This window comes from Meleagris gallopavo, chromosome 3 (assembly GCF_000146605.3).
Source record: "Meleagris gallopavo isolate NT-WF06-2002-E0010 breed Aviagen turkey brand Nicholas breeding stock chromosome 3, Turkey_5.1, whole genome shotgun sequence".
Taxonomy (NCBI): domain Eukaryota; kingdom Metazoa; phylum Chordata; class Aves; order Galliformes; family Phasianidae; genus Meleagris; species Meleagris gallopavo.
The window spans coordinates 44,265,669-44,271,668 of NC_015013.2; positions in this window are offsets into that span (position 1 = coordinate 44,265,669).

Below are 6,000 nucleotides of genomic sequence, written 5' to 3' on the forward strand. Positions count from 1 at the left end.
TTTTTCTAGACTTTTTTTTTTTTTTGCCAAGAAATATAAACCTACATTGACACAGCAAATCATGCAGTCATTTACAAACTCTTTGGGAAGTAAAGCACATATTAAAGGATTTCTGGAATGCAGTTTTTAGTCCAGATAATTATTTCATAATCTATTTTTCCTTCTGAAAAAAAAATGCATTATGATTTAGTAGACATTCTTAATTGCTATTGGTAGTCTTAAATATTATAATTTTTCTTCACCTCTCAAAAGTTCATGGTGAAAGAACACATTACTAAAGGGATATTTTGCTGCTTTCCTTTGGATCACTGCTACAGAAAGCAGCTAATCAGCATGAAAAGATTAATTTCTTATGTTACAGACATACTGTTCTTGACGAGTGAGTTATCATTTCTTTACAGCAAGCAGTGTTATAAAAATAATTCAAGCCACACTTGCACGTGTACAAACAGAGCAGCCAGGGAATTATGGACATGCAGAGACTGGCAGAGACTGACCCACGCTCTGAATCTGGAATTTCAGAAAAGGTTCCTGCTTCATGAATGTGGGGACTCATCTCATTACAGAAAACAAACATATCACAATCAGAAAATTCTGACCTAAATTTGGATGAAAATATTCTCCTAATTCAGCAAAGTTTGGATCAGGGCTCTGGGTTAAATCTTAATTCAGGTCATCACATGGTCTTTCATTAGGATTACCATGAAAATGTTGGTTTAAGATCAGATTTTCCCTTTCAGATGCTTACTGTAAAGTCTACTGAAATCATTTAGATTATTGCACATACATTCTGGAAAAGATCCTACATTTTGTTTGTGTGACTGTTCAAGAAGATACAAAGAAAACAAGCGTGTTACTGCAGTACTGCTGTGATGATGCTAAGCAAATCTGGCCTGCAGACATGCTTATATAGCAAATTTCCCAATCACTGCTTCCATTTTGATGAACCACAAATATCTTGGCTTTCTAATCTCTCCACATCATATTAATCTCAGCATGTACAAAAAGAGACAAACATTGAAAACACTGTAGTAAGAATTGCTTTCTTCATCATCTAATGTTTGCCGTGTTCTTCCAATGGGGAAAACTAAAGGAAGTAACATATTTGTGATGTAACAGACAGGAAATCTCTTAAATTCAAAGTTTAATAGGATCTTTTAAAGGATGTTCACTCTGCATCTTGAATTTTCTGTAACTACTGAGTTGTGCTTGTTTCAGCTATCCCATTGAGATGGATATTGGAGAAGACAACCTGAGAACACTTATTTCAGCTGGTATGAAAAGTAATGCTGATTTGTCAGTGGAAAGTCTGTACAAGCAGCAGAGAAGCAGTTAGAGATGCCATTACTATTCTTGAGAAGAAACATTCTTAAGGAGAAAAAATAGAATGAAAGCTATTCTAGAATGATCTTCAGGGCCAGCAGGTGCTCTTTAAGAGATATTCATCTAGCAAATCTATTTTTTGTTGGCTTTATTTGATTTACCCGAAGCTTTTCCTAGAAGAGATTTTGAACTACATCCCCCTTCTTCCTCTGTCTACGCCAGCTGGACTTTTAAGGACTTACTAGTTTCTTCTTACAAAGTTCTGATGATGGGATAGGTGTGAGATGATTGGCAAGATTTGAACATATTGTCTTCTACCTGGTGGCATCAGCTTATATGCTCAAAGCTACATCCTAGACAAGATACCCAACAGGGTCGTCCCTCAGGAAATATACTGATACAGATACTTAGATACTGAAAATAGCTCATGCTTAGCAGCTTTTCTGTCTTCAAAGGCAGCCTTTATATACAGTTTATCTCTTGTAGCTGTGAATCAAACAGATTGAATCAAAGGACTTTTCATATTCTGGCCTCTCCAGAAGTAAAATTGCATTTGCACCAAAATAGGGTTTATATACTCCTCGTGTCTTCTTATACAAGGCTTCAGGCCATGTACACTGTAGGGGCTTAGCTAGGTTTAAGTGATGTGCTAACTTTTTGCTCTTCTTTTGCACAACTTTGCAATTCAGCCACTCCAGGTAGAATTCAAATTTGCTGTTGGTATTGCAGCTCATTCAAACTTCTTGTTTATACTAATATCCTACACATGCACATCAGAAACAGACACTATGACCTTGTGTTTGTTGGATAAGCCTGGGTTATATGCGCTGTATCTATGTCTGCAGCACTTCTCAGAGGTACAAGAGATAAGTGCATAAGTTGTACACTAGACTATTTTCTTTATGAGTGACTGCTCACTGCTAATATGTTAAAGACCTCCATGTTTGGGGAATTATTATATTTTTGGCTTTAAGTTTGTGAAGACATTAAAGCCTGAACCTCTGTGTGGGTGCAGACTTGCTCTCTCTTGTACTGTTGTGGCTTTGTCAGACTCTTCAGTCAGCACTACTTCTGATGCCAGTTGACTGCTCTTACATTACTGTATTTGACAGGAAAATGCTTGATTAGTGAAGAATAAAAAGCAAGAAAGACACTTTTCACAGAGCTATGCCACTAAGATCTTAAATTCTTACAGAGGCCACAGGGAAAGAAAAATGCTTTCAGCAGCCTTCACTGAAAAGGAAGTCTGCTTGGTAAGCATAAAGGAAAATGAGACATAGCATCAGAATATGACAGTCTGCCATATATATTCTTCCCTGGGCTGTAACATGCATCTGGAAGGATAAGGACAAAATTATGTTTTGTAAATAACAGCTTGGAATTCAGTTGGTGGAAATGAGATCAGACTTCATTTTTTCCCTGTAAGTAACCTTAACATGAAATTAAATTTGAATGTAAATACGTAAATCTTGAAGGCTTATACGGATGATTAAACAACACTAGAGCAGAATGGTGCTATCATTATGCTAGAAAAAACCTATGCCCCATAACATTCCCCTTGATTTACCTGGCTCTGTTCTTTGGGACGAACAAGTAGAACAGAATTCTGCCCCTTTTCTTTGTCCTGTGGTTTTGACCTTGTGGTTTCAATAAACAGATTGAACTTCTGCATCTAGCCAAATGAAGTCATCCAGCCATAGTAGCAGCCCATCTCATCGCATCTGACTATATGCAGGAGGGCAGATTTCTAATGTCTTATTTCTGTATAAATCCTGGGTAATCCTTCAAAGGTCTTTGTAGGAACATGTCCTTATCTTTCATTAATCATAGAGTATATTCACAAATTTACCACAGGGTAAGCGCAGCGATCACGAGATGGCGGAGTTCAAGATCTTGTGTGGAAGAAGCAAAGCAATGAGTGGAATTACTACCCTGAACTTCAGAGAGCTGTCTTTGACTTCTTCAAAAACCTACCTGGAGGTACCTGCATTAGCAGGGAGGTTGGACTCAATGATCTCTTGGGATCCCTTTCAACCCCTACAACTTCTCTGTGATTCCGAGAAGTTAAGAACTTGTCTCAAGTTTGACCATCCTAAGGAATACTTTCCGCTAAACAATCCCAACTACCCAGGCACTCCCACTAAACAGCAGCCAAGAATTTAATGAACCTAGAAAGGAACTATCTCCCACCAATGAATGTTTTCTCCTTGTCCACACTACTGAGGTAGATTGGTGAGACAGTGTAAAGCACACTGTCTATTCTTACCATCTACTCATTTTTTTTTCCAGTCTGTGAATTTTTACCTCTGTGAATTTATGTAGTCTCAATCCCGTCATACCTAGAAGCAGTTATTTGATTGTTTCTTCTCAAAATAGACCTTCACATTACAAATTTTACTGAGAGTGAATGGAGGAGAATCATCTCACATCTTCTCAGAGTCAGCTTTGTGATAATGCTGTTGAAAACATTCACATAGAAAGCCAAAATGCAGAATTGAAAGGTACAGGTAAAGCAGAAGAAAAAAGACATTAAAATATCGCACACAGAGTGTTGTTGTACATAATAAATGCAAGATACATTGCAGTTCTCTCTAGCATTGTAAATGAGAGTCATAAGGGCTGGAAAGGGGAACGAGCTGAATAAATACTGTATTTGTTGCGGAATAATATCATGAACACAGGATGACTGCTGTTTATTTTAAGATTTCGAAAAAGTTTGACCTTGAATGTTAGATGACTCTTACTCTGTACCTTTGTTCTCTAGTGGTATTTTGGCACACGCAACTCCTCCAAAAACATGCACAACATAGTCAAAACAGAGCTGTGCAGAGCCCTTCTGCACAGTGCCATTACTCTGAGTCTCCACTTCCTGCAGCTTAATTTAACAGTGTCTTGTTCTCAACTGCCCATCCTTAGAGGGGGGAAATGGGGGTTCCAGTGCTGGCTACGGTTCTGCTGGCACAACCAAATAGGTGCAGGACAGGAAGCATTGTGCAGATACAGCACAAGCTTCTGAAAATCCACTGATTGCCTATCCTTAAAGGGGGGAAATGGGGGTTCCAGTTCTGGCTACGGTTCTGCTGGCACAACCAAATAGGTGCAGGACAGGAAGCATTGTGCAGATACAGCACAAGCTTCTGAAAATCCACTGATTGCTGGTAGCTGCTCTCATGATGGTTCCTCCCCCATGGCTCCTGTAAGATCTTAAAAATAGGAGCTTCTTGTTGACAAATTTGCCCAGATCTTACTGACTCTTTACAGAACAGTGATGCTTAGCTTCCCTTTCCTTTTGTATGTCTCAGTATAACTAATTATACAAAGTTCCAGACAAAGCACTACTTTTTGTCCTCCAAACCTTCAATGCAAATACACAATAAGGTATTCATTCATAAAAGAACTTTCATTTTTTGTACAGTTTGAGGTGTGTATGGAAGTATTCTGTTGTACATTCAAAAGTATAATCTGTTGAATTGTCAGCTGTTCAATGAAAGATTTTGTTCCTAAAGCATTATCTTTGTTTATATTCTAGTAATCCTGCTCAAATGCACACATGGGCATGCTTTCCTAGAGGTTGACTCTTGTTGGCATTTATTAGCTCTAGAATTATGACAGTTATCCAAGTAAGTTTTGGAAGGGGAGGGACTTTATCAACATGATCTTATAACTTGCACTTATTGGGAATTCCTCATTCATAGGGAATAATTGCTGTCCTCAATCTCCAACACAAATGGAGTTCAATAGGTTAGCCATGCAAGCTGGCATAAGCAGACACTGAGCTGAGCTAGTCAGTGTAGCATGTGTGCAGCCCCATATATCTAAGGACATCACAGTACTGTTACTGCTTAATCTCAGATGGCCCCTTGTCCCTCTAAGAAGGTGGACACCAACTGCTCAGGTGTCACATAACTAACATACCATAGATTCCAGGATTATTGGAATTAACCAGATAAGTAGCTCCACCAACTAAGAATGGCCATGCACTATCACCCATAGAATTGAGAAAGAGTTCTTGATCTGTTGATCCTGTCCATGTCTGGGCTGAGTGGGGGTTTGAAGGTTGGAACTAAATGATCTTTACGGTCCTTTCCAACCCAAGCCATTCTACATTTCTAAGCCATTCTTTGAAATGTAGAACTTGCACAGGATATCACCAGCATATCAGAGAGTGTATTGGTTTTGGAGCCATGAACCCAACAGAACCAATCTGGCAAAATAACTCCATGTAAAAATGCAGTGTAGACATTACCTTTATGTACATTCTTGCTCTACACAGGCTGACTTCACCTGGTTTTACGTAATCAGATGTCTGTGCTAAAGCTGCCTCTGTGGCAGTTGTGTTAGATACTAGTGATCCTAAGATGATCAGAGGGCTAGAGCACCTCTCTATGAAGAAAGGTTGAGAGAACTGGGCTTGTTTAGTTTGGAGAAGAGAAGGCTCCAGGGAGACCTCAATGTGGCCTTCCAATGCTTGAAGGGAGCATATAAACAGGAGGGGGAATGGCTGTTTGCATGGATTGATAGTGCTAGGACAAGAGGGAATGGTTTTGAACTGAGACAGGGGATTTTAGGTTAGATATTAGGAGGAAGTTTTTCACACAGAGGGTGGTGACGCACTGGAACAGGTTGTCTAAGGAGGTTGTGGATGCCCCATCTCTGGAGGCATTCAAGGCCAGGCTG